Source organism: Hyla sarda, chromosome 1 (assembly GCF_029499605.1).
Source record: "Hyla sarda isolate aHylSar1 chromosome 1, aHylSar1.hap1, whole genome shotgun sequence".
Lineage (NCBI taxonomy): Eukaryota > Metazoa > Chordata > Amphibia > Anura > Hylidae > Hyla > Hyla sarda.
Window position 1 is genome coordinate 255829163 of NC_079189.1, and position 20720 is coordinate 255849882.

The following is a 20720-nucleotide window of genomic DNA, read 5'->3' on the forward strand; positions in this document are numbered from 1 at the left end:
ATGCACAGTATAAAGGGCGAGAAGCTGTCAACGGCCATCCTAAGCTGAACGTGCCTGCTCTCGTCAGATCGCAGACTGCTACCCAGCTTAGGGCCCAGTAAGTACCAGCATGGGAGACTGGCTGGGAATCCCAGGTGTCGTTGACATTTTGCTCTATTGCCGCCTTACGCTCCGATTCCGAAAATGATTTATTGATGCTTAAATCCACAGTATACAGGGTATGAACATGTCTACGGCCATCCTAAGCTGAATGCGCCTGTTCTCGTCAGATCGCAGACTGCTACCCAGCTTCGGGCCTGGTAAGTACCAGCATGGGAGACTGGCTGGGAATCCCGGGTGCAGTTGACATTTTGCTCTGTTTCTGCTCCGATTCCGAAAATTATTTATTGATCCTTAAATCCACAGTATACAAAGTGTGAAGCTGTCAACTGCCATCCTAAGCTGAACACGCCTGCTCTCGTCAGATCGCAGACTGCTACCCAGCTTAGGGCCTGGTAAGTACCTGCATGGGAGACTGGCTGGGAATCCCGCGTGCAGTTGACATTTTAATCTGTTGCCGCATTCCGCTCCGATTCGGAAAAGGATTTATTGATGCTTAAATCCACAATGTACAGGGTGTGAAGCTGTCAACGGCCATCCTAAGCCTGAACGTGCCTGCTCTCCTCAGATCGCAGACTGCTGCCCGGCAGATACCGGCGTGGGAGACTGGCTGGCAATCCAAGGTGCCATTGACATTTTCCTCTGTTGCCGCCTTCCTCTCCGATTAATAAAAATATTTATTGATGCTTAAATCCACAATATACAACGCGTGAAGATGTCAACGGCCATCCTAAGCTGAACGCGCCTGCTCTCGTCAGATCGCAGACTGCTACCCAGCTTAGGGCCCAGTAAGTACCGGCATGGGAGACTGGCTGGGAATCCCGGGTGTAGTTGACATTTTGCTCTGTTGTCGCCTTCCGTTCCGATTCCGAAAAGGATTTATTGATGCTTAAATGCACAGTATAAAAATCATGAAGCTGTCAATGGCCATTCTAAGCTGAACGCGCCTGCTCTCGTCAGATCGCAGACTGTTACCCAGCTTAGGGCCTGGTAAGTACTGGCATGGGAGACTGGCTGGGAATCACGGTTGCCGTTGACATTTTGCTCTATTGCTGCCTTCCGCTCCGATTCCGAAAATAATTTATTGATGCTTAAATCCACAGTATACAAGGTGTGAAGCTGTCGACGGCCATCCTAAGCTTAACGCGCCTGCTCTCGTCAGATCGCAGACTGGTACAGATCTTAGGGCCCGGTAAATACCGGCATGGGACACTGGCTGGGAATCCCGGCTGCTGTTGACATTTTGCTCTGTAGCCGCCTTCCGCTCCGATTCCGAAAAGGATTTATTGATGCTTAAATCCACAGTATACAGGGTGTGAAGCCGTCTACGGCTATCCTAAGCTGAATGTGCCTGCTCTCGTCAGATCGCAGACTGGTACAGTTTTCAGGGCCCGGTAAGTACCGGCATGGGAGACTGGCTGGGAATCCAGGGTGCAGTTGACATTTTGCTCTGTTGCCGCCTTCCGCTCCGATTCGGAAAAGGATTTATTGATGCTTAAATGCACAGTATAAAAAGCATGAAGCTGTCAACGGCCATCCTAAGCTGAACGCGCCTGCTCTCGTCAGATCGGACCCAGCTTAGGGCCCGGTAAGTACTGGCATAGGAGACTGGCTGGGAATCCCGGGCGCCGTTGACATTTTGCTCTATTGCTGCCTTCCGCTTCGATTCCGAAAAGAATTTATTGATGCTTAAATCCACAGTATACAAGGTGTGAAGCTGTCGACGGCCATCCTAAGCTGAACGCGCCTGCTCTCGTCAGATCGCAGACTGCTACCCAGCTTAGGGCCCGGTAAGTACCAGCATGGGAGACTGGCTTGGAATCCCAGGTGTCGTTGACATTTTGCTCTGTTGCCGCCTTACGCTCCGATTCCGAAAAGGATTTATTGATGCTTAAATCCACAGTATACAGGGTGTGAAGATGTCTACGGCCATCCTAAGCTGAATGCGCCTGTTCTCGTCAGATCGCAGACTGCTACCCAGCTTCGGGCCTGGTAAGTACCAGCATGGGAGACTGGCTGGGAATCCCGGGTGCAGTTGACATTTTGCTCTGTTTCTGCTCCGATTCCGAAAATTATTTATTGATGCTCAAATCCACAGTATACAAAGTGTGAAGCTGTCAACGGCCATCCTAAGCTGAACGCGCCTGCTCTCGTCAGATCGCAGACTGCTACCCAGCTTAGGGCCCGGTAAGTACCAGCATGGGAGACTGGCTGGGAATCCCAGGTGTTGTTGACATTTTGCTCTGTAGCCGCCTTACGCTTCGATTCCGAAAAGGATTTATTGATGCTTAAATCCACAGTATACAGGGTGTGAAGCAGTCTACGGCTATCCTAAGCTGAATGTGCCTGTTCTTGTCAGATCGCAGACTGCTGCCCAGCAAGTACGGGCATGGGAGACTGGCTGGCAATTCAAGGTGCTATTGACATTTTGCTCTGTTGCCGCCTTCCTCTCCGATTCCGAAAAGGATTTATTGATGCTTAAATGCACAGTATAAAAAGCATGAAGCTGTCAACGGCCATCCTAAGCTGAACGCGCCTGCTCTCGTCAGATCGGACCCAGCTTAGGGCCCGGTAAGTACTGGCATAGGAGACTGGCTGGGAATCCCGGGCGCCGTTGACATTTTGCTCTATTGCTGCCTTCCGCTCCGATTCCGAATAGAATTTATTGATGCTTAAATCCACAGTATACAAGGTGTGAAGCTGTCGACGGCCATCCTAAGCTTAACGCGCCTGCTCTCGTCAGATCGCAGACTGGTACAGATCTGCCGTTGACATTTTGCTCTGTTGCCGCCTTCCGTTCCGATTCCGAAAAGGATTTATTGATGCTTAAATGCACAGTATAAAGGGTGAGAAGCTGTCAACGGCCATCCTAAGCTGAACGCGCCTGCTCTCGTCAGATCGCAGACTGCTACCCAGCTTAGGTCCCGGTAAGTACCAGCATGGGAGACTGGCTGGGAATCCCAGGTGTTGTTGACATTTTGCTCTGTAGCCGCCTTCCGCTTCGATTCCGAAAAGGATTTATTGATGCTTAAATCCACAGTATACAGGGTGTGAAGCCGTCTACGGCTATCCTAAGCTGAATGTGCCTGTTCTTATCAGATCGCAGACTGCTGCCCGGCAAGTACAGGCATGGGAGACTGGCTGGCAATCCAAGGTGCTATTGACATTTTGCTCTGTTGCCGCCTTCCTCTCCAATTCCGAAAAGGATTTATTGATGCTTAAATACACAGTATAAAAAGCATGAAGCTGTCAATGGCCATCCTAAGCTGAACGCGCCTGCTCTCGTCAGATCGTAGACTGCTTCCCAGCTTAGGGCCCGGTAAGTACCAGCATGGGAGACTGGCTGGGAATCCCAGGTGTCGTTGACATTTTGCTCTGTTGCCGCCTTACGCTCCGATTCCGAAAAGGATTTATTGATGCTTAAATCTACAGTATACAGGGTGTGAAGCCGTCTACGGCCATTCTAAGCTGAATGCGCCTGTTCTTGTCAGATCGCAGACTGCTGCCCGGCAAGTACGGGCATGGGAGACTGGCTGGCAATCCAAGGTGCTATTGACATTTTGCTCTGTTGCCGCCTTCCTCTCCGATTAAAAAAAATATTTATTGATGCTTAAATCCACAGTATACAAGGCGTGAAGATGACAACGGCCATCCTAAGCTGAACGCGCCTGCTCTCGTCAGATCGCAGACTGGTACAGATCTTAGGGCCCGGTAAGTACCGGCATGGGACACTGGCTGGGAATCCCGGCTGCCGTTGACATTTTGCTCTGTTGCCGCCTTCCGTTCCGATTCCGAAAAGGATTTATTGATACTTAAATGCACAGTATAAAGGGCGAAAAGCTGTCAACGGCCATCCTAAGCTGAACGCGCCTGCTCTCGTCAGATCGCAGACTGCTACCCAGCTTAGGGCCCGGGAAGTACCAGCATGGGAGACTGGCTGGGAATCCCAGGTGTCATTGACATTTTGCTCTGTTGCCGCCTTGCTCCGATTCCGAAAAGGATTTATTGATGCTTAAATCCACAGTATACAGGGTGTGAAGATGTCTACGGCCATCCAAAGCTGAATGCGCTTGTTCTCGTCAGATCGCAGACAGCTACCCAGCTTCGGGCCTGGTAAGTACCAGCATGGGAGACTGGCTGGGAATCCCAGGTGCAGTTGACATTTTGCTCTGTTTCTGCTCCGATTCCGAAAATTATTTATTGATGCTTAAATCCACAGTATACAAAGTGTGAAGCTGTCAACGGCCATCCTAAGCTTAACGCGCCTGCTCTCGTCAGATCGCAGACTGGTACAGATCTTAGGGCCCGGTAAGTACCGGCATGGGATACTGGCTGGGAATCGCGGCTGCCGTTGACATTTTGCTCTGTTGCCGCCTTCCGTTCCGATTCCGAAAAGGATTTATTGATGCTTAAATGCACAGTATAAAGGGCAAGAAGCTGTCAACGGCCATCCTAAGCTGAACGCGCCTGCTCTCATCAGATCGCAGACTGCTACCCAGCTTAGGGCCCGGTAAGTACCAGCATGGGAGACTGGCTGGGAATCCCAGGTGTCGTTGACATTTTGCTCTGTTGCCGCCTTCCGCGCCGATTCCGAAAAGGATTTATTGATGCTTAAATCCACAGTATACAGGGTGTGAAGATGTCTACGGCCATCCTAAGCTGAATGCGCCTGTTCTCGTCAGATCGCAGACTGCTACCCTGCTTCGGGCCTGGTAAGTACCAGCATGGGAGACTGTCTGGGAATCCCGGGTGCAGTTGACATTTTGCTCTGTTTCTGCTCCGATTCCGAAAATTATTTATTGATGCTTAAATCCACAGTATACAAAGTGTGAAGCTGTCAACAGCCATCCTAAGCTGAACGCGCCTGCTCTCGTCAGATCGCAGACTGCTACCCAGCTTAGGGCCCGGTAAGTACCAGCATGGGAGACTGGCTGGGAATCCCAGGTGTCGTTGACATTTTGCTCTGTTGCCGCCTTACGCTCCGATTCCGAAAAGGATTTATTGATGCTTAAATCTACAGTATACAGGGTGTGAAGCCGTCTACGGCCATTCTAAGCTGAATGCGCCTGTTCTTGTCAGATCGCAGACTGCTGCCCGGCAAGTACGGGCATGGGAGACTGGCTGGCAATCCAAGGTGCTATTGACATTTTGCTCTGTTGCCGCCTTCCTCTCCGATTAAAAAAAATATTTATTGATGCTTAAATCCACAGTATACAAGGCGTGAAGATGACAACGGCCATCCTAAGCTGAACGCGCCTGCTCTCGTCAGATCGCAGACTGGTACAGATCTTAGGGCCCGGTAAGTACCGGCATGGGACACTGGCTGGGAATCCCGGCTGCCGTTGACATTTTGCTCTGTTGCCGCCTTCCGTTCCGATTCCGAAAAGGATTTATTGATACTTAAATGCACAGTATAAAGGGCGAAAAGCTGTCAACGGCCATCCTAAGCTGAACGCGCCTGCTCTCGTCAGATCGCAGACTGCTACCCAGCTTAGGGCCCGGTAAGTACCAGCATGGGAGACTGGCTGGGAATCCCAGGTGTCATTGACATTTTGCTCTGTTGCCGCCTTGCTCCGATTCCGAAAAGGATTTATTGATGCTTAAATCCACAGTATACAGGGTGTGAAGATGTCTACGGCCATCCAAAGCTGAATGCGCTTGTTCTCGTCAGATCGCAGACAGCTACCCAGCTTCGGGCCTGGTAAGTACCAGCATGGGAGACTGGCTGGGAATCCCAGGTGCAGTTGACATTTTGCTCTGTTTCTGCTCCGATTCCGAAAATTATTTATTGATGCTTAAATCCACAGTATACAAAGTGTGAAGCTGTCAACGGCCATCCTAAGCTTAACGCGCCTGCTCTCGTCAGATCGCAGACTGGTACAGATCTTAGGGCCCGGTAAGTACCGGCATGGGATACTGGCTGGGAATCGCGGCTGCCGTTGACATTTTGCTCTGTTGCCGCCTTCCGTTCCGATTCCGAAAAGGATTTATTGATGCTTAAATGCACAGTATAAAGGGCAAGAAGCTGTCAACGGCCATCCTAAGCTGAACGCGCCTGCTCTCATCAGATCGCAGACTGCTACCCAGCTTAGGGCCCGGTAAGTACCAGCATGGGAGACTGGCTGGGAATCCCAGGTGTCGTTGACATTTTGCTCTGTTGCCGATTCCGAAAAGGATTTATTGATGCTTAAATCCACAGTATACAGGGTGTGAAGATGTCTACGGCCATCCTAAGCTGAATGCGCCTGTTCTCGTCAGATCGCAGACTGCTACCCTGCTTCGGGCCTGGTAAGTACCAGCATGGGAGACTGTCTGGGAATCCCGGGTGCAGTTGACATTTTGCTCTGTTTCTGCTCCGATTCCGAAAATTATTTATTGATGCTTAAATCCACAGTATACAAAGTGTGAAGCTGTCAACAGCCATCCTAAGCTGAACGCGCCTGCTCTCGTCAGATCGCAGACTGCTACCCAGCTTAGGGCCCGGTAAGTACCAGCATGGGAGACTGGCTGGGAATCCCAGGTGTCGTTGACATTTTGCTCTGTTGCCGCCTTACGCTCCGATTCCGAAAAGGATTTATTGATGCTTAAATCTACAGTATACAGGGTGTGAAGCCGTCTACGGCCATCCTAAGCTGAATGCGCCTGTTCTTGTCAGATCGCAGACTGCTGCCCGGCAAGTACGGGCATGGGAGACTGACTGGCAATCCAAGGTGCTATTGACATTTTGCTCTGTTGCCGCCTTCCTCTCCGATTAAAAAAAATATTTATTGATGCTTAAATCCACAGTATACAAGGCGTGAAGATGACAACGGCCATCCTAAGCTGAACGCGCCTGCTCTCGTCAGATCGCAGACTGCTACCCAGCTTAGGGCCTGGTAAGTACCGGCATGGGAGACTGGCTGGGAATCCCGGGTGCAGTTGACATTTTAATCTGTTGCCGCCTTCCGCTCCGATTCGGAAAAGGATTTATTGATGCTTAAATCCACAATATACAGGGTGTGAAGCTGTCAACGGCCATCCTAAGCCTGAACATGCCTGCTCTCCTCAGATCGCAGACTGCTGCCTGGCAGTTACCAGCATGGGAGACTGGCTGGCAATCCAAGGTGCCATTGACATTTTGCTCTGTTGCCGCCTTCCTCTCCGATTAAAAAAATATTTATTGATGCTTAAATCCACAATATACAAGGCGTGAAGATGTCAACAGCCATCCTAAGCTGAACGCGCCTGCTCTCGTCAGATCGCAGACTGCTACCCAGCTTAGGGCCCAGTAAGTACCTGCATGGGAGACTGGCTGGGAATCCCGGGTGCAGTTGACATTTTGCTCTGTTGCCGCCTTCTGTTCCGATTCCGAAAAGGATTTATTGATGCTTAAATGCACAGTATAAAAAGCATAAAGCTGTCAATGGCCGTCCTAAGCTGAACGCGCCTGCTCTCGTCAGATTGCAGACTGCTACCCAGCTTAGGGCCCGGTAAGTACTGGCATGGGAGACTGGCTGGGAATCCCAGGTGTTGTTGACATTTTGCTCTGTTGCCGCCTTCCGTTCCGATTCCGAAAAGGATTTATTGATGCTTAAATCCACAATATACAGGGTGTGAAGATGTCAACGGCCGTCCTAAGCTGAACGCGCCTGCTCTCGTCAGATCGCAGACTGCTACCCAGCTTAGGGCCCAGTAAGTACCGGCATGGGAGACTGGCTGGGAATCCCGGGTGCAGTTGACATTTTGCTCTGTTGCCGCCTTCCGTTCCGATTCCGAAAATAATTTATTGATGCTTAAATCCACAGTATACAAGGTGTGAAGCTGTCGACGGCCATCCTAAGCTTAACCCCTTCCCGCAGAATGTCATATATAAACGCCGGGTTGTGCAGTGCGTTCGCGCATCCCGGCGTTTATAAATGACATGCAGTTAACCCGGCGATGCGCAGCATCGCACGGGTTAACTGGCAGAAGTCCCGCTGTTTCCAGCAGGGGACAACTTCTGCTTCACCCCCAGGACCATCAATTGATGGTCCTCGTCAGCGATCACTGTGATTGGTCCCTGTGGACCAATCACAGTGATCTGGGGTGAAAGTTCAGATCCCCCGCACTGCCCGCCCCTGGAAGTCGGGCAGAACGGGGGACGAAGGCTGCAGGGGCTCGCGGGGACCTGCGGCATTCGGGGGGAACACGTGGGGACCGGCGGACTTACCTGATCCAGCGGCGGGACCGAGGAGCAGCGCGGGACCGGCCACGTGGACGAGCAGTGAAGGGTAAGTATGTGGTCCTCAGAGGCAGCAGTGAAGATCTTCACTGCTGCTTCTAGGAGTCTGAAAACTACAACTCCTAGCATGCCTAGACAGCCTTTGGCTGTCTGGGCATGCTGGGAGTTGTAGTTTTGCAACATCTGGAGGGCCTCAGTTTGGAGACCATTGTATAATGGTCTCCAATCTGTGCTATTCCAGCTGTTGCAAAACTACAACTCCCAGCATGCACTGACTGTCCAGGCATGCTGGGAGTTTTAGTTCAGCAACATCTGGCCCTTCAGATGTTGCCGTACTACAACTCCCAGCATGCCCTTCAGCTGTCTGGGCATGCTGGGAGTTGTAGTTTTGCAACAGCTGGAGACACACTGGTTGGGAAACATTGTTTCTAACTCAGTGTTTCCTAACCTGTGTGCCTCCAGCTGTTGCAAAACTATAACTCCCAGCATGCACTAAAAGACCATGCATGCTGGGAGTTGTAGTTTTGCAACATCTGGAGGGCCCCAGTTTGGAGACCATTGTATAATGGTCTCCAATCTGTGCTCTTCCAGCTGTTGCAAAACTACAACTCCCAGTATGCACTGACTGTCCAGGCATGCTGGGAGTTTTAGTTCAGCAACATCTGGCCCTTCAGATGTTGCCGTACTACAACTCCCAGCATGCCCTTCAGCTGTCTGGGCATGCTGGGAGTTGTAGTTTTGCAACAACTGGAGACACACTGGTTGGAAAACATTGTCTGTTTCTAACTCAGTGTTTCCTAACCTGTGTGCCTCCAGCTGTTGCAAAACTATGACTCCCAGCATGCACTAACAGACCATGCATGCTGGGAGTTGTGGTTTTGCAACAGCTGATGCAAGCCCCCCCCCCCCCCGCCCCGCCACCCCCGTGAATGTACAGGGTACATTCACATGGGCGAGGCTTTTACAGTGGGTTTCTCGCATCTTGAGATGCAGCAAATTTTGCGCTGGGAAACTCGCTGTAATCCCCCGCCCATGTGACTGTACCCTAAAAACACTACACTACACTAACACAAAATAAAATAAAAAGTTAAAAACACTACATATACACATACCCTTACACAGCCCCCCTCCCCCAATAAGAACGTCCGGTACACCACTGTTTCCAAAGCAGAGCCTCCAGCTGTTGAAAAACAACAACTCCCAGTATTGTCGGACAGCCGTTGACTGTCCAGGCATGCTGGGAGTTTTGCAACAGCTGGAGGCACCCTGTTTGGGAATCACTGGCGTAGAATACCCCTATGTCCACCCCTATGCAAATCCCTAATTTAGGCCTCAAATGCACATGGCGCTCTCACTTTGGAGCCCTGTCGTATTTCAGGGCAACAGTTTAGGGCGACATATGGGGTATCGCCGTACTCGGGAGAAATTGCGTTACAAGGTTTGGGGGGCTTTTTCTTCTTTAACCCTTCATGAAAAGGAAATGTTGGGGTCTACACCAGAATGTTAGTGTAAAATTTTTTTATTTTTTACACTAACATGCTGATGTTGCCCTATACTTTACATTTTCACAAGAGGTAAAAGGGAAAAAAGCCCCCCAAAATTTGTAACGCAATTTCTCCCGACTACAGAGATACCCCATATGTGAGGGCAAAGTGCTCTGGGGGCGCACAACAAGGCCCAGAAGGGAGAGCGCACCATGTACATTTGAGGTGATTTGCACAGGGGTGGCTGATTGTTACAGCGGTTTTGACAAACGCAAAAAAAACAAAACCCCACATGTGACCCCATTTCGGAAACGACACCCCTCACGGAATGTAATGAGGGGTGCAGTGAGAATTTACCCCCCACAGGTGTCTGACGGATCTTTGGAACAGTGGTCCATGAAAATGAAAACTTGTACAGCCCACTGTTCCAAAGATCTGTCAGACACCAGTGGGGGGCAAATGCTCACTGTACCCCTTGTTACGTTCCTCAAGGGGTCTAGTTTCCAAAATGGTATGCCATGTGTGTTTTTTTTTGCTGTTCTGGCACCTTAGGGGCTTCCTAAATGCGACATGCTCCCCGAGCAAAATTTGCTCTCAAAAAGCCAAATATGACTCCTTCTCTTCTGAGCATTGTAGTTCGCCCATAGTGCACTTCAGGTTAACTTATGGGGTACCTCCATACTCAGAAGAGATGGGGTTACAAATTTTGGGGAGTATTTTCTGCTATTAACCCTTGCAAAAAGGTGAAATTAGGGGGGAAACACACATTTTAGTGGAAATTATTATTTTTTTTTTTACATATGCAAAAGTCATGAAACACCTGTGGGGTAATAAGGCTCACTTTATTCCTTATTACATTCCTCAAGGGGTCTAGTTTCCCAAATGGTATGCCATGTGGGTATTTTTTGCTGTTCTGGCACCATAGGGGCTTCCTAAATGCGACATGCCCCCCGAGCAAAATTTGCTCTCAAAAAGCCAAATATGACTCCTTCTCTTCTGAGCATTGTAGTTCACCCATAGTGCACTTCAGGTCAACTTATGGGGTACCTCCATACTCAGAAGAGAAGGGGTTACAAATATTGGGGGTATTTCCTGCTATTAACCCTTGGAAAAATGTGAAATTTGGGGGGAAACACACATTTTAGTGAAAAAAAAAATGTTTTTTTACATATGCAAAAGTCGTGAAACACCTGTGGGGTATTAAGGCTCACTTTATTCCTTGTTACGTACCTCAAGGGGTCTAGTTTCCAAAATGGTATGCCATGTGAGGGTTTTTTGCTGTTCTGGCACCATAAGGGCTTCCTAAATGCAACATGCCCCCAAAAACCATTTCAGAAAAACGTACTCTCCAAAATCCCCTTATCGCTCTTTCCCTTCTGAGCCCTCTACTGCGCCCGCCGAACACTTTACATAGACATATGAGGTATGTGCTTACTCGAGAGAAATTGGGCTACAAATATAAGTATACATTTTCTCCTTTTACCCCTTGTAAAAATTTAAAAATTGGGTCTACAAGAACATGCGAGTGTAAAAAATGAAGATTGTGAATTTTCTCCTTCACTTTGCTTCTATTCCTGTGAAACACCTAAAGGGTTAAAATGATGACTGAATGTCATTTTGAATCCTTTGGGGGGTGCAGTTTTTATAATGGGGTCTTTTGTGGGGTATTTCTAATAAGAAGACCCTTCAAATCCACTTCAAACCTGAACTGGTCCCTGATTGAGTCTGAAAATTTTGTGAAAAATTGGAAAATTGCTGCTGAACTTTGAAGCCCTCCGGTGTCTTCCAAAAGTAAAAACTCGTCACTTTTATGATGCAGACATAAAGTAGACATATTGTATATGTGAATAAAAAAATTTTTTATTTGTAATATACATTTTCCTTACAAGCAGAGAGCTTCAAAGTTAGAAAAATGCAAAATTTTCAAATTTTTCATCAAATTTTAGGATTTTTCACAAGGAAAGGATGCAAGTTACCACAAAAATGTACCACCATGTTAAAGTAGAATATGTCACGAGAAAACAATCTCGGAATCAGAATGATAACTAAAAGCATTCCAGAGTTATTAATGTTTAAAGTGACAGTGGTCAGATGTGCAAAAAACGCTCTGGTCCTTAAGGCCAAAATGGGCTTGGTCCTGAAGGGGTTAACGCGCCTGCTCTCGTCACATCGCAGACTGGTACAGATCTTAGGGCCCGGTAGGTAACGGCATGGGACACTGGCTGGGAATCCCGGCTGCCGTTGACATTTTGCTCTGTTGCCGCCTTCCGTTCCGATTCCGAAAAGGATTTATTGATGCTTAAATCCACAGGATACATTGTGTGAAGCCGTCTACGGCTATCCTAAGCTGAATGTGCCTGTTCTTGTCAGATCGCAGACTGCTGCCCGGCAAGTACGGGCATGGGAGACTGGCTGGCAATCCAAGGTGCTATCGACATTTTGCTCTGTTGCCGCCTTCTTCTCCGATTCCGAAAAGGATTTATTGATGCTTAAATGCACAGTATAAAAAGCATGAAGCTGTCAATGGCCATCCTAAGCTGAACGCGCCTGCTCTCGTCAGATCGCAGACTGCTACCCAGCTTAGGGCCCGGTAAGTACTGGCATGGGAGACTGGCTGGGAATCCCAGGTGCCGTTGACATTTTGCTCTATTGCTGCCTTCCGCTCCGATTCCGAAAAGAATTTATTGATGCTTAAATCCACAGTATACAAGGTGTGAAGCTGTCGACGGCCATCCTAAGCTTAACGCGCCTGCTCTCGTCAGATCGCAGACTGGTACAGATCTTAGGGCCCGGTAAGTACCGGCATGGGACACTGGCTGGGAATCCCGGCTGCTGTTGACATTTTGCTCTGTTGCCGCCTTCCGTTCCGATTCCGAAAAGGATTTATTGATGCTTAAATGCACAGTATAAAGGACGAGAAGATGTCAACGGCCAACCTAAGCTGAACGCGCCTACTCTCGTTAGATCGCAGACTGCTACCCAGCTTAGGGCCCGGTAAGTACCAGCATGGGAGACTGACTGGGAATCCCAGGTGTCGTTGACATTTTGCTCTGTTGCCGCCTTCCGCTCCGATTCCGTAAAGGATTTATTGATGCTTAAATCCACAGTATACAGAGTGTGAAGATGTCTACGGCCATCCTAAGTTGAATGTGTCTGTTCTCGTCAGATCGCAGGCTGCTACCCAGCCTCGGGCCTGGTAAGTACCAGCATGGGAGACTGGCTGGGAATCCCGGGTGCAGTTGACATTTTGCTCTGTTTCTGCTCCGATTTCCGAAAATTATTTATTGATGCTTAAATCCACAGTATACAAAGTGTGAAGCTGTCAACCGCAGATACCGGCGTGGGAGACTGGCTGGCAATCCAAGGTGCCATTGACATTTTGCTCTGTTGCCGCCTTCCTCTCCGATTAATAAAAATATTTATTGATGCTTAAATCCACATTATACAATGCGAGAAGATGTCAACGGCCATCCTAAGCTGAACGCGCATGCTCTCGTCAGATCGCAGACTGCTACCCAGCTTAGGGCCCAGTAAGTACCGGCACGGGAGACTGGCTGGGAATCCCGGCTGCCGTTGATATTTTGCTCTGTTGCCGCCTTCCGTTTCGATTCCGAAAAGGATTTATTGATGCTTAAATGCACAGTATAAAAATCGTGAAGCTGTCAATGACCATCCTAAGCTTAACGCGCCTGCTCTCGTCAGATCGCAGACTGGTACAGATCTTAGGGCCCGGTAAGTACTGGCATGGCATGGGACACTGGCTGGGAATCCCGGTGTCCATTGACATTTTGCTCTGTTGCCGCCTTCCGTTCCGATTCCGAAAAGGATTTATTGATGCTTAAATGCACAGTATACAAAGTGTGAAGCTGTCAACGGCCATCCTATGCTGAACGCGCCTGCTCTCGTCAGATCGCAGACTGCTACCCAGCTTAGGGCCTGGTAAGTACCAGCATGGGAGACTGGCTGGGAATCCCGGGTGCATTTGACATTTTAATCTGTTGCCGCCTTCCGCTCCGATTCGGAAAAGGATTTATTGATGCTTAAATGCACAGTATAAAGGGCGTGAAGCTGTCAACGGCCATCCTAAGCTGAACGCGCCTGCTCTCGTCAGATCGCAGACTGCTACCCAGCTTAGGGCCCAGTAAGTACCAGCATGGGAGACTGGCTGGGAATCCCAGGTGTTGTTGACATTTTGCTCTGTAGCCGCCTTCCGCTCGGATTCCGAAAAGGATTTATTGATGCTTAAATGCACAGTATAAAAAGCATGAAGCTGTCAATGGCCATCCTTAGCTGAACGCGCCTGCTCTCGTCAGATCGCAGACTGCTACCCAGCTTAGGGCCCGGTAAGTACTGGCATGGGAGACTGGCTGGGAATCCCGGGTGCCGTTGACATTTTGCTCTATTGCTGCCTTCCGCTCCGATTCCGAAAATAATTTATTGATGCTTAAATCCACAGTATACAAGGTGTGAAGCTGTCGACGGCCATCCTAAGCTTAACGCGCCTGCTCTCGTCAGATCGCAGACTGGTACAGATCTTAGGGCCCGGTAAGTACCGGCATGGGACACTGGCTGGGAATCCCGGCTGCCGTTGACATTATGCTCTGTTGCCGCCTTCCGTTCCGATTCCGAAAAGGATTTATTGATGCTTAAATCCACAGTATACATTGTGTGAAGCCGTCTACGGCTATCCTAAGCTGAATGTGCCTGTTCTTGTCAGATCGCAGACTGCTGCCCGGCAAGTACGGCATGGGAGACTGGCTGGCAATCCAAGGTGCTATTGACATTTTGCTCTGTTGCCGCCTTCCTCTCCGATTCCGAAAAGGATTTATTGATGCTTAAATGCACAGTATAAAAAGCATGAAGCTGTCAATGGCCATCCTAAGCTGAACGCGCCTGCTCTCGTCAGATGGCAGACTTCTACCCAGCTTAGGGCCTGGTAAGTACTGGCATGGGAGACTGGCTGGGAATCCCAGGTGCCGTTGACATTTTGCTTTATTGCTGCCTTCCGCTCTGATTCCGAAAAGAATTTATTGATGCTTAAATCCACAGTATACAAGGTGTGAAGCTGTCGACGGCCATCCTAAGCTTAACGCGCCTGCTCTCGTCAGATCGCAGACTGGTACAGATCTTAGGGCCCGGTAAGTACCGGCATGGGACACTGGCTGGGAATCCCGACTGCTGTTGACATTTTGCTCTGTTGCCGCCTTCCGTTCCGATTCCGAAAAGGATTTATTGATGCTTAAATGCACAGTATAAAGGACAAGAAGATGTCAACGGCCAACCTAAGCTGAACGCGCCTGCTCTCGTCAGATCGCAGACTGCTACCCAGCTTAGGGCCCGGTAAGTACCAGCATGGGAGACTGGCTGGGAATCCCAGGTGTTGTTGACATTTTGCTCTGTTGCCGCCTTCCACTCCGATTCCGAAAAGGATTTATTGATGCTTAAATCCACAGTATACAGGGTGTGAAGATGTCTACGGCCATCCTAAGCTGAATGAGCCTGTTCTCGTCAGATCGCAGACTGCTACCCAGCTTCGGGCCTGGTAAGTACCAGCATGGGAGACTGGCTGGGAATCCCAGGTGCAGTTGACATTTTGCTCTGTTTCTGCTCCGATTCCGAAAATTATTTTTTGATGCTTAAATCCACAGTATACAAAGTGTGAAGCTGTCAACGGCCATCCTAAGCTGAACGCGCCTGCTCTCGTCAGATCGCAGACTGCTACCCAGCTTAGGGCCTGGTAAGTACCAGCATGGGAGACTGGCTGGGAATCCCGGGTGCAGTTGACATTTTAATCTGTTGCCGCCTTCCTCTCCGATTCGGAAAAGGATTTATTGATGCTTAAATCCACAATATACAGGGTGTGAAGCTGTCAACGGCCATCCTAAGCTTGAACGTGCCTGCTCTCCTCAGATCGCAGACTACTGCCCGGCAGTTACCGGCATGGGAGACTGGCTGGCAATCCAAGGTGCCATTGACATTTTGCTCTGTTGCCGCCTTCCTCTCCGATTAAAAAAATATTTATTGATGCTTAAATCCACAATATACAAGGCGGGAAGATGTCAACGGCCATCCTAAGCTGAACGCGCCTGCTCTCGTCAGATCGCAGACTGCTACCCAGCTTAGGGCCCAGTAAGTACCGGCATGGGAGACTGGCTGGGAATCCCGGGTGCAGTTGACATTTTGCTCTGTTGCCGCCTTCCGTTCCGATTCCGAAAAGGATTTATTGATGCTTAAATGCACAGTATAAAAAGCATGAAGCTGTCAATGGCCATCCTAAGCTGAACGCGCCTGCTCTCGTCAGATCGCAGACTGCCACCCAGCTTAGGGCCCAGTAAGTACCGGCATGGGACACTGGCTGGGAATCCCGGCTGCCGTTGACATTTTGCTCTGTTGCCGCCTTACGCTCCGATTCCGAAAAGGATTTATTGATGCTTAAATGCACAGTATAAAAAGCATGAAGCTGTCAATGGCCATCCTAAGCTGAACGCGCCTGCTCTCGTCAGATCGCAGACTGCTACCCAGCTTAGGGCCCGGTAAGTACTGGCATGGGAGACTGGCTGGGAATCCCAGGTGCCGTTGACATTTTGCTCTATTGCTGCCTTCCGCTCCGATTCCGAAAATAATTTATTGATGCTTAAATCCACAGTATACAAGGTGTGAAGCTGTCGACGGCCATCCTAAGCTTAACGCGCCTGCTCTCGTCAGATCGCAGACTGGTACAGATCTTAGGGCCCGGTAAGTACCGGCATGGGACACTGGCTGGGAATCCCGGCTGCTGTTGACATTTTGCTCTGTTGCCGCCTTCCGTTTCGATTCCGAAAAGGATTTATTGATGCTTAAATGCACAGTATAAAGGACGAGAACATGTCAACGGCCAACCTAAGCTGAACGCGCCTGCTCTCGTCAGATCGCAGACTGCTACCCAGCTTAGGGCCCGGTAAGTACCAGCATGGGAGACTGGCTGGGAATCCCAGGTGTTGTTGACATTTTGCTCTGTAGCCGCCTTGCGTTCCGATTCCGAAAAGGATTTATTGATGCTTTAATCCACAGTATACAGGGTGAGAAGCCGTCTATGGCTATCCTAAGCTGAATGTGCCTGTTCTTGTCAGATCGCAGACTGCTGCCCGGCAAGTACGGGCATGGGAGACTGGCTGGCAATCCAAGGTGCTATTGACATTTTGCTCTGTTGCCGCCTGCCTCTCCGATTCCGAAAAGGATTTATTGATGCTTAAATCCACAGTATACAGGGTGTGAAGATGTCTACGGCCATCCTAAGCTGAATGCGCCTGTTCTCGTCAGATCGCAGACTGCTACCCAGCTTCGGGCCTGGTAAGTACCAGCATGGGAGACTGGCTGGGAATCTCGAGTGCAGTTAACCTTTTGCTCTGTTTCTGCTCCGATTCCGAAAATTATTTATTGATGCTTAAATCCACAGTATACAAAGTGTGAAGCTGTCAACAGCCATCCTAAGCTGAACGCGCCTGCTCTCGTCAGATCGCAGACTGCTACCCAGCTTAGGGCCCAGTAAGTACCAGCATGGGAGACTGGCTGGGAATCCCAGGTGTTGTTGACATTTTGCTCTGTAGCCGCCTTGCATTCCGATTCCGAAAAGGATTTATTGATGCTTAAATCCACAGTATACAGGGTGAGAAGCCGTCTACGGCTATCCTAAGCTGAATGTGCCTGTTCTTGTCAGATCGCAGACTGCTGCCCGGCAAGTACGGGCATGGGAGACTGGCTGGCAATCCAAGGTGCTATTGACATTTTGCTCTGTTGCCGCCTTCCTCTCTGATTCCGAAAAGGATTTATTGATGCTTAAATCCACAGTATACAGGGTGTGAAGATGGCTACGGCCATCCTAAGCTGAATGCGCCTGTTCTCGTCAAATCGCAGACTGCTACCCAGCTTCGGGCCTGGTAAGTACCAGCATGGGAGACTGGCTGGGAATCCCGGGTGCAGTTGACATTTTGCTCTGTTTCTGCTCCAATTCCGAAAATTATTTATTGATGCTTAAATCCACAGTATACAAAGTGTGAAGCTGACAACGGCCATCCTAAGCTGAACGCGCCTGCTCTCGTCAGATCGCAGACTGCTACCCAGCTTAGGGCCCGGTAAGTACCAGCATGGGAGACTGGCTGGGAATCCCAGGTGTTGTTGACATTTTGCTCTGTAGCCGCCTTCCGCTTCGATTCCGAAAAAGATTTATTGATGCTTAAATCCACAGTATACAGGGTGTGAAGCCGTCTACGGCTATCCTAAGCTGAATGTGCCTGTTCTTGTCAGATCGCAGACTGCTGCCCGGCAAGTATGGGCATGGGAGACTGGCTGGCAATCCAAAGTGCTATTGACATTTTGCTCTGTTGCCGCCTTTCTCTCCGAGTCCGAAAAGGATTTATTGATGCTTAAATCCACAGTATACAAGGTGTGAAGCTGTCGACGGCCATCCTAAGCTTAACGCGCCTGATCTCGTCAGATCGCAGACTGGAACAGATCTTAGGGCCCGGTAAGTACCGGCATGGGACACTGGCTGGGAATCCCGGCTGCCGTTGACATTTTGCTCTGTTGCCGCCTTACGCTCCGATTCCGAAAAGGATTTATTGATGCTTAAATCCACAGTATACAGGGTGTGAAGATGTCTACAGCCATCCTAAGCTGAATGCGCCTGTTCTCGTCAGATCGCAGACTGCCACCCAGCTTCGGGCCTGGTAATTACCAGCATGGGAGACTGGCTGGGAATCCCGGGTGCAGTTGACATTTTGCTCTGTTTCTGCTCCGATTCCGAAAATTATTTACTGATGCTTAAATCCACAGTATACAAAGTGTGAAGCTGTCAACGGCCATCCTAAGCTGAACGCGCCTGTTCTTGTCAGATCGCAGACTGCTACCCAGCTTAGGGCCTGGTAAGTACCAGCATGGGAGACTGGCTGGGAATCCCGGGTGCAGTTGACATTTTAATCTGTTGCCGCCTTCCGCTCCGATTCGGAAAAGTATTTATTGATGCTTAAATCCACAACATCCAGGGTGTGAAGCTGTCAACGGCCATCCTAAGCCTGAACGTGCCTGCTCTCCTCAGATCGCAGACTGCTGCCCGGCAGTTACCGGCATGGGAGACTGGCTGGCAATCCAAGGTGCCATTGACATTTTGCTCTGTTGCCGCCTTCCTCTCCGATTAAAAAAATATTTATTGATGCTTAAATCCACAATATACAAGGCATGAAGATGTCAATGGCCATCCTAAGCTGAACGCGCCTGCTCTCGTCAGATCGCAGACTGCTACCCAGCTTAGGGCCCAGTAAGTACCGGCATGGGAGACTGGCTGGGAATCCCGGGTGCAGTTGACATTTTGCTCTGTTGCCGCCTTCCGTTCCGATTCCGAAAAGGATTTATTGATGCTTAAATGCACAGTATAAAAAGCATGAAGCTGTCAATGGCCATCCTAAGCTGAACGCGCCTGCTCTCGTCAGATTGCAGACTGCTACCCAGCTTAGGGCCCGGTAAGTACTGGCATGGGAGACTGGCTGGGAATCCCGGGTGCCGTTGACATTTTGCTCTATTGCTGCCTTCCGCTCCGATTCCGAAAATAATTTATTGATGCTTAAATCCACAGTATACAAGGTGTGAAGCTGTCGACGGCCATCCTAAGCTTAACGCGCCTGCTCTCGTCAGATCGCAGACTGGTACAGATCTTAGGGCCCGGTAGGTACCGGCATGGGACACTGGCTGGGAATCCCGGCTGCCGTTGACATTTTGCTCTGTTGCCGCCTTCCGTTCCGATTCCGAAAAGGATTTATTGATGCTTAAATCCACAGTATACATTGTGTGAAGCCGTCTACGGCTATCCTAAGCTGAATGTGCCTGTTCTTGTCAGATCGCAGACTGCTGCCCGGCAAGTACGGGCATGGGAGACTGGCTGGCAATCCAAGGTGCTATTGACATTTTGCTCTGTTGCCGCCTTCCTCTCCGATTCCGAAAAGGATTTATTGATGCTTAAATGCACAGTATAAAAAGCATGAAGCTGTCAATGGCCATCCTAAGCTGAACGCGCCTGCTCTTGTCAGATCGCAGACTGCTACCCAGCTTAGGGCCCGGTAAGTACTGGCATAGGAGACTGGCTGGGAATCCCGGGTGCCGTTGACATTTTGCTTTATTGATGCTTAAATCCACAGTATACAAGGTGTGAAGCTGTCGACGGCCATCCTAAGCTTAACGCGCCTGCTCTTGTCAGATCGCAGACTGGTACAGATCTTAGGGCCCGGTAAGTACCGGCATGGGACACTGGCTGGGAATCCCGGCTGCCGTTGACATTTTGCTCTGTTGCCGCCTTCCGTTTCCGATTCCGAAAAGGATTTATTGATGCTTAAATGCACAGTATAAAGGGCAAGAAGCTGTCAACGGCCATCCTAAGCTGAACGTGCCTGCTCTCGTCAGATCGCAGACTGCTACCCAGCTTAGGGCCTGGTAAGTACCAGCATGGGAGACTGGCTGGGAATCCCGGGTGCAGTTGACATTTTGCTCCGATTCCGAAAATTATTTATTGCTGCTTAAATCCACAGTATACAAAGTGTGAAGCTGTCAACGGCCATCCTAAGCTGAAAGCGCCTGCTCTCGTCAGATCGCAGACTGCTACCCAGCTTAGGGCCTGGTAAGTACCAGCATGGGAGACTGGCTGGGAATCCCGGGTGCAGTTGACATTTTAATCTGTTGCCGCCTTCCGCTCCGATTCGGAAAAAGATTTATCGATGCTTAAATCCACAATATACAGGGTGTGAAGCTGTCAACGGCCATCCTAAGCCTGAACGTGCCTGCTCTCCTCAGATCGCAGACTGCTGCCCGGCAGTTACCGGCATGGGAGACTGGCTGGCAATCCAAGGTGCCATTGACATTTTGCTCTGTTGCCGCCTTCCTCTCCGATTAAAAAAATATTTATTGATGCTTAA

At 49.7% G+C, this 20720-nt stretch overlaps 15 pseudogenes; all 15 read left to right on the top strand.

Annotated features, from left to right (window-relative positions):
* The first annotated feature begins 2215 nt into the window (after positions 1–2215).
* On the top strand, positions 2216–2335 carry LOC130319240 (5S ribosomal RNA; annotated as a pseudogene).
* A 1606-nt stretch (positions 2336–3941) lies between these two features.
* LOC130348083 (5S ribosomal RNA) lies at positions 3942–4061 on the top strand (annotated as a pseudogene).
* Positions 4062–4538: 477 nt separating this feature from the next.
* LOC130326301 (5S ribosomal RNA) lies at positions 4539–4658 on the top strand (annotated as a pseudogene).
* Positions 4659–5529: 871 nt separating this feature from the next.
* On the top strand, positions 5530–5649 carry LOC130352772 (5S ribosomal RNA; annotated as a pseudogene).
* Positions 5650–6126: 477 nt separating this feature from the next.
* LOC130326422 (5S ribosomal RNA) lies at positions 6127–6246 on the top strand (annotated as a pseudogene).
* Positions 6247–12302: 6056 nt separating this feature from the next.
* LOC130334733 (5S ribosomal RNA) lies at positions 12303–12422 on the top strand (annotated as a pseudogene).
* A 1633-nt stretch (positions 12423–14055) lies between these two features.
* On the top strand, positions 14056–14175 carry LOC130322611 (5S ribosomal RNA; annotated as a pseudogene).
* Positions 14176–15052: 877 nt separating this feature from the next.
* LOC130352255 (5S ribosomal RNA) lies at positions 15053–15172 on the top strand (annotated as a pseudogene).
* A 277-nt stretch (positions 15173–15449) lies between these two features.
* On the top strand, positions 15450–15569 carry LOC130348824 (5S ribosomal RNA; annotated as a pseudogene).
* A 676-nt stretch (positions 15570–16245) lies between these two features.
* LOC130334848 (5S ribosomal RNA) lies at positions 16246–16365 on the top strand (annotated as a pseudogene).
* A 284-nt stretch (positions 16366–16649) lies between these two features.
* On the top strand, positions 16650–16769 carry LOC130352256 (5S ribosomal RNA; annotated as a pseudogene).
* A 1054-nt stretch (positions 16770–17823) lies between these two features.
* On the top strand, positions 17824–17943 carry LOC130352131 (5S ribosomal RNA; annotated as a pseudogene).
* A 1263-nt stretch (positions 17944–19206) lies between these two features.
* LOC130352452 (5S ribosomal RNA) lies at positions 19207–19326 on the top strand (annotated as a pseudogene).
* A 474-nt stretch (positions 19327–19800) lies between these two features.
* Positions 19801–19920, top strand: LOC130347263 (5S ribosomal RNA; annotated as a pseudogene).
* Positions 19921–20354: 434 nt separating this feature from the next.
* LOC130328336 (5S ribosomal RNA) lies at positions 20355–20474 on the top strand (annotated as a pseudogene).
* The last annotated feature ends 246 nt before the right edge of the window (positions 20475–20720 follow it).